General features: G+C 34.3%; 1 pseudogene; it reads right to left on the bottom strand.

The window, feature by feature from the left end:
* Positions 1-613: 613 nt before the first annotated feature.
* On the bottom strand, positions 614-2,242 carry LOC149547378 (putative UPF0481 protein At3g02645; annotated as a pseudogene).
* Positions 2,243-10,170: the final 7,928 nt, after the last annotated feature.

Here is a 10,170-nt window from a genome sequence, read left to right as displayed (position 1 = left end):
CACCCATCCCAGTACTACTCCAGCTTGAGCGCGCTTAACTATGAAGTTTCTTCCATGGTTAAACCCAAAGCTTGCAAACCCATTTGCAAAACCTTCACCAAGTGTTGTGCCTTATGAACCAATCACATAGTTAAATCCTGATAGCAATATCACAATTTGACTTGCTATGGAAATTATCTCCTACTTATCAATTGATGAGCTTAAGGGGCTTTCTAGTGAATGGTTCATAAGCCACAACACTTGGTGAAGGTTTAACCATGGAAGAAACTTCGTAGTTAAGTGCGCTCAGGCTGGAGTAGTACTAGGATGGGTGACCTCCCAGGAAGTCCCGGTGCTTCACCCCTGTGAGCATCATCTAGATCCAATGAGTGCTAAGCGTTCCATTTATTCTCATGAGAGATGGATTCACGTTGAATCACTACTCATGAAATGTGGGTCAATGAGATTTACTCAAGAACATTTATTGTGATTATAGAAGTCCGGCCTTCTAGTTTAGATAAGAACTTTAACGTGTAACTATGTAATACGGCCAAACCTACAGTAAAGGGAAGTCCGTGTATTTAATGTTCAATGGAAGACACGACCATCAGGCACTGAATCATGCCCTCTCCTCCTACTGCTTAAATAGACTAGAATCACTTCACCAACCTTTACAGTCATACACGGAACAAAAAGATTGTAAGCAGGTGAGAAGCAGAAATATGACAGCGGCTAGAACAGTCAGGACCTGCAATGAACCAAATATGTATCTGTTTACATGAGCCTTCGCAGAAACTTTCCATCTATTGTTATAATGCTTATTGATATCCGCTATAACTTGGTCCAAGTATTCCACTTTTGTCAATTTCACGCATTTACCCATGCCGTTCCACAGACTCGCGACTTTCTTGCCGTCTGCCAGACGATTGTAAATAATTCCACTGTTTCTCAACACCCGGAAATCAGTGTAGCGACTCAACATCAACTCTCCAGGCGCTGCCGAAGCTTCGAACGCCACCAGATTTCTGAGAACTATTTCTGTGTTGGAATCCAACCTCAATTTGGGAAGATAAAGAGTTGCAGTCGCCTTGTCGAAACGGATTCTGGTAAGATCTCCGTCTGTTGGACAGAATTTTATTCCTGCAGAGTATAAATCGGAGACGGAGGGAACCTCCAGTTCGTCGCGTGTAGGAAGAATTTCCACGGATGAAGATCCGCTTTCCTCTCCTCTTCCTTTCCATCTTTGCGCTTAATTGAAAGACTTTGAAAAGTGGAAATCAGATGCGTGGACTACTGTGCCACAAACTGGAGAGGCCTTCCTTTCATGAGAGGCTGAGGAAGCGCTGACATAATTTGATCAGTGTTGATGTTTAACGAGGAAAGCGCCTTCCATAACGCTTTCAGAGCACGCGTTGCGTAGTTTGAATCTGGCAACATGACTTCCTTGTTCTCCTTCTTCTCGGAAGCATTATCGCCCAACTCTGTGGCTGCTGCAGGGATAATAGAGTAGTACAGCACCTCCAATATGTGACCCCTGTCTTTTACACACAGCCTTGAGCTATCCCCCTTCTTCTTCAACATAAATGGCGACCATTCTTTGCAAGCGAGAGTCACCAAATCGCGGAGCCTTTCTTGTGCCTTATCTCGAGAACCCAACTGAATTTCCAGCAGCTTCTGCAAGAGGAACAATGGTATCTGATTCTTAAGCATCAAGATCTCTCATAACGGCATTGTGGGTCGAACTCCTGCCAGGTGGATCCAAGACTCCGTCCAATCGCCTCACCTGACTGGAAGGCAGTTGTGAATAAGAAGCGTTAATGTCCACCTGTTTGACGTGGAACTGCAAACACTCAAGTAAGAAGGAGGCATCCAAAGCCATGAGCCATGCCAGTGCTTCTCTACTGTAGTGGACAAATTTTTGGTAGCAGTTCCTGATTTGCCAGTCGTACTTCTTCACCTCTTCCACTGCGTAGTCAAACTTGCAGTCGCCGGTTAGCATGTTCTGAAATCTTCGCGCAGCAGCCACTTTATATCTCTCCATTTCATACAGTTGCGATTTCGAATGGTGATATGGCCCAATGGAAACGCACTGCGGAATATATGCTTCCGGCGTCATTGTCAACAACTCTTTGGGCACGCCGAAAACTGATACGACTATCTCATTATCTTCTTCTTCCACCTCATGAACTTGCACGGCTTCTTTTATTTGAATAACCCAACGATCTTCATCAATTTTTATTTCAACTGGGCTCTTTATTTCCATGATTCGTCATGCTTAAATGTTGATAACAGCTTGGCAGATGATCATATTTGTAGCCTCCGAGGTCTAGAAGACGTCGACTTTTACCGTACGCCGGTTCGCATGGTATTTGCTTTACCGAAGCATTCCATTCGTAGGCCGATGAGTGCTTGTTGCTGGCGTCACCCCATTCGCAACCATCTAGAAAATGGAAAGAATTACAGCCTTGTTTTAAAATAAATTCGTCCGTTCATATATATTTAGTCATTTGAAGAGTCCAGTCGTAGGTTAATTTGTTTGGCGAACTATCGTGTAACTCTTATTTTTTCAGCTATTCGATAAGTTGAATTTTGAATATGTGATTTTGAACTGAAAGAAACCACCAACTAGGGTGACTGGGATAATACGAATTTGTGATGTTATCCAGAAACAAGGGATGAATGGCATCATAGTTCTGTAATAATTATTAAATAAGGTCAAGTCGGAAAATATTAATTAGTTTTTTTTTATAAAAAATCTAATTATTTAGTACATAAGACCTTAATTTCACTCTTAAAAAATGGAAATAAAAAGTATAATGTGTAGTAATTTAAAATATTGATGGTATCAATTATATTACAAACTGAGTTATATGAAAGATCAAAAACTAGTTTGATTGGAAAATGAATATATATAGCATCTTAGAAAGGATGTTGTCAAACCTTTGAGATAGAAAAGAGTTGTCAATATATTCAAGGTGGTTGTAATTTTGTTGAAGCAATCTATATAGATCATATCAAAATAAATTTGACAAATCTCTCTCTCTCTCTTTCTCTCTCTCTCTCTCTCTCACACACACACACACACACACACACACACACAAAGAAAGATTAGAATTTATATAGTGTGAAGGAGAATAGATAATGATAGAAGACAAGGACCAAAATTAAAATGAAATAGAAGAGAATTTTATTTTCCAACAATATTGAGTTTAGATTTGTCAAAATGTGATATGTCTTCAAATCAAAGATTCAATAGAACATTTAGTTTTATGATTAGTTAAAAAAATATTTAAAAAATAAAAGAGAACTTGGAAATGAATGATAAGTCTTAATACAATTTCATCCTTTAATTCTTTAGAGAAAAAAACATTCTTATACTCAATCTTGCTGGTGCAATTCGGTCTGTTCCAATATTTTCCAAATTACTCAATTGCATTAAATTACTCTAAGTGTAACATTATAATGAGTGAGATTTTTGTAATTGAGAATTTATTTTTTCAATGTACCAACAAGATTGTTTATTTTATCCCATGCCTTAGTACTTTAAAACAAATGGAGCCACTTCCTATAAATAAAGTTTTTAAGATAGAAAATACAATCAAGTCCAAAGAGTAGCCTGTGATTTACACAGTTCCCATGACTTCATTTGTGAATCTTGGCTCTTATATTTCCCCCTTTTCTGATGCAACTATAATAAAGAAGAGGGGTGGATAGGATTGGAACTAGCAATTACTGGGTAATCTTGGTCGATCTCATCACCACACACATGACTCTCACTCAACCTATTAGCGAGTTGGGAATACAACACATTGATCAAAGTGGCTAGAAAGTAGGTTGTAGCCCCCTACTTGCTCACACATGGACCTAGATGCTTTTCACATGTATGATGCATCAGCCATATGCACATCTTGTCAAAAGTGCATGTGTCTTATGCACGCTACATATCTTGCAAACTATTCTAAATGTGACTTCTCGATTATTGACAACATAGATGCCCCCCCTTTTTTTGAAGAGACACTAACATATGAATTTCATGGGGAAGATTATCGACCGAAGGCTTGAGAGGATATTTAGAATGAGGATGCGGATTATAATACATACCAAAGATGGTAAGAAAGTGAAATTAATAGTTATCCTCAAACATTATATGATTTTTTTCATGTTGAGTGATTCTAAAAAATTGTTTATGAATCATGTGTATTATGTTGAGGGCTAATGATGAATTCAAGAACTTTGTGTAGAATCTAAAATAGGGGAAAGTAGGGTAAAAGAAGAGAACACACAAAAAGACATAAAAAATTATACTAGTTTGACACAGAAACACATTAATATCTTTATTGATCTTTCATATCTGATTACTTTTTTTTTGGAGCACACCTAAAATATTACATTGGTAGTTTTTGTAAAGGTTACAACATCTAGAATCATTCATATGAAATCCATGCATTATTCAAATGATTTTACAACTATAAGTTTATAATCATACAACTAATAATTACAATCCATAAATTGTTCATGGTACCATTTACTTGATGCATTTAGTTTAAACTAAAATTGAAGCTTCATTTTGATAGTGACACATGCAAAACTAGACATCTGACTATTGCATGATAAACAAAAGAAACACCCAATAATTTGCATGGAAAATTATATGATGGAAGAAATTTGACTCACACATCAACTCCTTGCATACCCGCCCTTGATGCCAAGACTCACAATTTGATCTCTAGGCACTCAAACTTGACTCATGCAACTCACAATGACACTTTTCATTGCTAGAGTTTGATAGACCAAGTTATCTAAAAATCAATTATGTTCAAACTTATGATCTAGAAAAATTCATTCTAGCTAAGTTATATGTGGTCTCACACTTTTTCAATTCAAAATATCTATTAAATTCAAGTGTTTTATACTAGTTTGTAGCCAATTACTAAAGAAATATTTAATTATTTTAAAAAAGTGGCATTTCAATAACTCTTACTACTTTTATGATATTTTTTAATAACATATAAACACCATTTTATAGAGCTCAAAGTTAAGAATATTCTCATATAGAGTTTACAATGTTTCCATTAGATATAGTATATTGTAATTAAAAAATTTTACAAGCACATATTTTTAACACTTGAAAAGATGTCGGTTTTGAGAAAGAAAAAAATATTAAATCATATAAAAAAAATTTTAAAAGTATATGACATTCTAAATGAGAGAGTCCTATTCTAGCATGTGTAAATTTTCTCTTGGTTAGAATAGATTTGCTTTGAAAAATGTGGTGGGAGATGAAAACTATTGATTTTAGGTGAGTTAAAATTTGAACCATTATAAAAGAGAAGATATAGGTTTAAAGATGATTTTTTTTGGGTTGTTCTAGATATATATGTTATCAATAACATAGTCTAAGATCAACGAGAAATAAGTTTATTTCCATATAGTTTTGTGGTGGCAACTAGACCACTAATTTTCAACATTTTTTGGCAGCTAAATAATTATCTATAAAAATTAGGAAAATATATCAATTCTTATTCCAAATCATTATTAAAAATTACAATCCTAAACTTCATCCATTTCTACACATTTCATTAGTTTACTTCATTTTCAAATTCAAAATAATAATACCAATTTTCTGTCATTGAAGGTGAACAATTATACTTTTGAACTAGCCTTTTCCTTTAATAAAGGATGACCCAAGTTTGTATACACTATTTGGTCTACCCTATTAAAGGATTTAATCACCCTAATAGGAGTGACTTTGTTGGACTTAAGAATATTCCATTTGAATGTCACCTTGATTAAAGGATTTTCAATGATACAATGGTCAATAAGTAACATTAGGTTGATTTGATAAATATAACTCACTTTGCAAATATATATCACAATGTGTCTCATCTACTAGTTCATTGACTAGATTCTACTTATGTCTTCATCATCAATCTATGATCTCCTTCAAGCATTCACTCTTCACTTCTACTCTAATCCTTCTTCATAGTTTTCTCCTTAAGTTCACCAATCAACAAAATTAGAAACTTCTCCAACCTCTCTAGGTTAATGCTATACCTCCTTAAATAGGTAGCTTGACCTCTTACCACTTAAACATCAATATTGATCTTAGGGTTAGGTCATATTAATTGAATGCTAAACCTTAATTTCCTTTCCTTCTTCTCCTTATAGATACTTCTCAAAACTTCTCATAGAATCCATGCCTATAAATGCCCAAACACCATTTTGCATGAATTAAATTCTCTAGCTCATCAATACTTATCCTTCATGCACTTTGACTGATCCAAAAATTGAACTATGTCAGCTAGGTTAATGCTATACCTCCTTAAATAGGTAGCTTGACCTCTTACCACTTAAACATCAATATTGATCTTAGAGGTAGGTCATATTAATTGAATGCTTCCTTAATTTCCTCTCCTTCTTCTCCTTATAGATACTTCTCAAAACTTCTCATAAAATCCATACCTAGAAATGCTCAAATGACAACACTTGGTCAATATTGTGTTCCTTGATCTTGGTCATCACTAGATAACTTGGTCATCACTATATGATTTCTTGCTCATATTTTAACTATCTCCGCACAAACTTTTTCATGTACTTAGTCTTTAATGGTGCTCGATCAACATTGTATCTATTTGGCTTCTACTATTTACTCGGTTGAGACTAGCACAATGTAGCTTTAACTACAAGTTCCTTAATCTTCTAATCTATATCTCAACTTAGCTTATGTATTTGGTCCTTCATCAATAATTTCAAACTAGACATCAAATCAACTTTCTTTGCCACTTAGTGTAATGATTAAACAACATGTTATCTGATGAAATTCAGACTGATCAAGTGCCCATTATAGTTACACATAACTCAACCTTTCTTTCAGGTCTCCTTGTTATCTCTTCTTAAATAATCTTCATAAATAATCTTGATATGACACTCTACTTAGCTAGAAACTATCTCACTAATAAGGTTTGACATCAACGACAACATAAAAATTATTTCAATTGTATGTTCCAACACTTTCATACAACTCAATGATTGTTTGATCTTTACAATGTTTGAACAATTAACTATTGTAGCAACATACTAAACCTTCACAATGTATTAATAAATATAGTTTTTCTTCTTTCTTTTCCATGAAATCAGTCTCCTTCCTAGAAAGAAAGTGTGTCCACTTATACTCTTTTTTATCATCAATGTTTCCAACCCAATCACCATCTTTGTAAACTTTTAGTTCAATTTATAACTTTTATTGTTCCATAATCTATAGTCTATAGTTCCTTTCAGATACCTCGGTATCATTTTCACAACCATCTTATGATTTTCTCTAGGATTAGTAGAAAATCTAGCAACAATACAAACTACTAACATAATGTCAGGTTTACTATGTACAACATGTTGCAGTTTTCCAATCACTAACCTATATAATTTTTAGTTCATCTAAGTAGAATCATTACTTTTGAAATTTTATTACTAGTAACTGTAGGTGTTTCAACTACTTTTTAGTCCTCAATTCAATTTTTTTTTGAATATTTATTTGATATCTATTGATCAAGTAATGTAAATAACCTTCTTCATCTAATAATCTTGTAAACTAGAGAAGAACTTGATCTCTCCAAACATTGAGATCTCAAATTGCTTCTTCATTTCATTAGAAAATGATATACACAATAAATCATGTCCTCCAAATATGATATCATCAAAAAAAAATTTAGCTAGCAATTTATTGCTTTTAGATTCACTTTTTAGGTACAAATTTCTATTGACATTAATTCTTGTAAAACCAACTTTTGCCAAATATTTGTGTAACCTTTCATACCAAGATCTAGGGGCTTTCTTCAAACCATATAAATCTATTTTTAGTTTTCATACAATATTCTTCTTTCAAGGATAAAAAAACCCTTTAGGTTGATCAGTATATACTTCTTCTTCTAAGATTTCATTAAAAACTGTAGATTTAACATCCATTTGATATACTATGAATCTTTTGTAAGAACCATATGCAAGAAATGTTCTCATTCCTTCCAACCTTGCAATCGGGGAAAATGTCTCACTATAGTAAACTCCTTACTCTTGTGCATATCCCTTATAAACTAGTCTTTCCTTGTTTCTTGTGACTTAAGCTTTTTGATTTAGCTTGTTTTTGAATACTCACTTTTCTGTCATCACATTCTTATCCTTTGGTCTAGGTACCTATGCCCATGTATTTTTCTTCTGTATTTGATCAAATTTCATATTCATTCTCTTAATCCAATCTCCATTCTCCAAAGCATAATTTACTCATTTAGGTTCAACCTCACATAATAAACATGTATCATTCTTCAACTTCTTGTTACAACTCCTAAATCTTTGCTTCCATTGATTTTGTCTAGTTTATGGCTCCTCCTTACATACTTTGCTAAGAGACATTCAAAACTTCTTTATTCTTCTTGTATTTCACTTTTCTTTCTCTTCTATTATAGATATCTTTTTTTATAATTTGGCTAGGTCTATCCAGTGTTTGATTGCCTCTCTTTGCTATTTGACTTCTTCTATCTATGAGTTGGCTCTAATAGCCTTATCCTCAACAACATGCTAATGCTTGGGAGAGATTTTTTTTTCAGAACTTTGATAGTACATGGATGTTAATGCTCAACAACCTCTTTCTTTGGTTTAGGTAAAGTTGTAGGTTCACCTTCATAAGTATAAACAAGATTTATGTAGTTTTTAGGTTCTTTTTGTTGGTATGTTTACCGTTGCACCAAAACCTTGAGCTATCAATGAACATCACAAACACTGGACTTATTTAGATCCACGAGAGGTAGTTAAGTCATGTCACGAACCCCAAAGGGGCTGCTGACCACCAAGTCAACAATCTGCCCCTCACCACCAACTAAGGTTTCCACACCAACGGAATGAAGGAGACCTCCCAAGATCCAAAGTTGTGATCCAAGACTCTGATACCAATTGTTGGTCTTCTTAGCTCTAATAACTATCCATGATCCAAATGTATAAATAAAACTTTTCACAGCTTAGTGAACCCATAAAATATTTATACTCATGCATGCATCCATAAGATTATGCAATCACTTAAAGCTTGTAGGTTACTATCAACTCAGCTTGCGGATATGTAAAGCATGAAACATAAAAAAATCATTAGGACACTTAACACCATTATTTACATGAAAACCCAATTTGGGAAAAACCACTAGTAACATGCTACTCTTTTCACTCTTCTAAAGTGATGGCTTGTGAAAAGTCAACCCTGTTAAAGGTTACAAAACACACTTTTAAATGTGACCCTGTTAAAGGATTTCAGTCACCCTATTAGGAGTGAGCCTTGTTAGAGGACTTTAGACCATTCACTTAGAATGTCACCTAGTTAAAGGATTTACAAATGACTATGAGGTCAACCTTAATCAAAAGTATTTACCCTAGATTGATACAATTGTTAGAGAGTAATAGTAAGACTTTGACCTGATACAACTTACAATTTCACTTGTAGATTACAGATCTTGTTTTAGTCCTCAATTCTGCTTGGCCTTCATACTTTGCAGCTTTGATAACTTGTTCATCATCTAAGTATTCATCTCTTTAAACCTTATTGCTTAACATACCATTGTAGTCTCTTCTCATAGGTCACTTGATGAAACAAAACCCTTTACTCCTTGTCTCCTTTAGGATCTCGCACATGACAACCTTGCTTCATGACCTGCCATTCCTATAAATAGGAAATTTAGATATTTTTCCGCTCATTCTCCATCATCCAATTTAGGGTTTGAATGGATTAGGTAGGATACAATGTACCTACCCCATATATAATATTTCTTCTAGAAACTTCTCTTAGAATCCAGTTTAAATTTTCCTAAAAATGGTTTACCTTGAATTTGGTGCCACCAAATCATCAACCTCATCTTCCATCTTGTTCACATAATCCAAGAAAAAAAACTTATCAGCTTAGATTCACCAAATCCATGATCTTTGAAATAACACAGTAGCTTAGCATTATCAACCTTATGATGCTCGACACACACTATGTTGCTTGACATCCACTATGATATTACTCATCATGAACTAAAGTTTACTAGTACTTGACATCAACTAAACTTTACTCAGCATCCATTGTTCTACTCGAAATACACTAGAATAAAGTTTTACTTGGCTCCACCTAATTTTCTGCTCGACTTGCACTGACTTTTCTCATCATCTACTATCCACTCA

This window comes from Cupressus sempervirens, chromosome 7 (assembly GCF_028749045.1).
Source record: "Cupressus sempervirens isolate cs-2001-9-10 chromosome 7, ASM2874904v1, whole genome shotgun sequence".
In the NCBI taxonomy this organism is placed as follows: domain Eukaryota; kingdom Viridiplantae; phylum Streptophyta; class Pinopsida; order Cupressales; family Cupressaceae; genus Cupressus; species Cupressus sempervirens.
The sequence above is the reverse complement of the archived record's forward strand: the minus strand, read 5'-3'. Positions and strand labels throughout refer to the sequence as shown.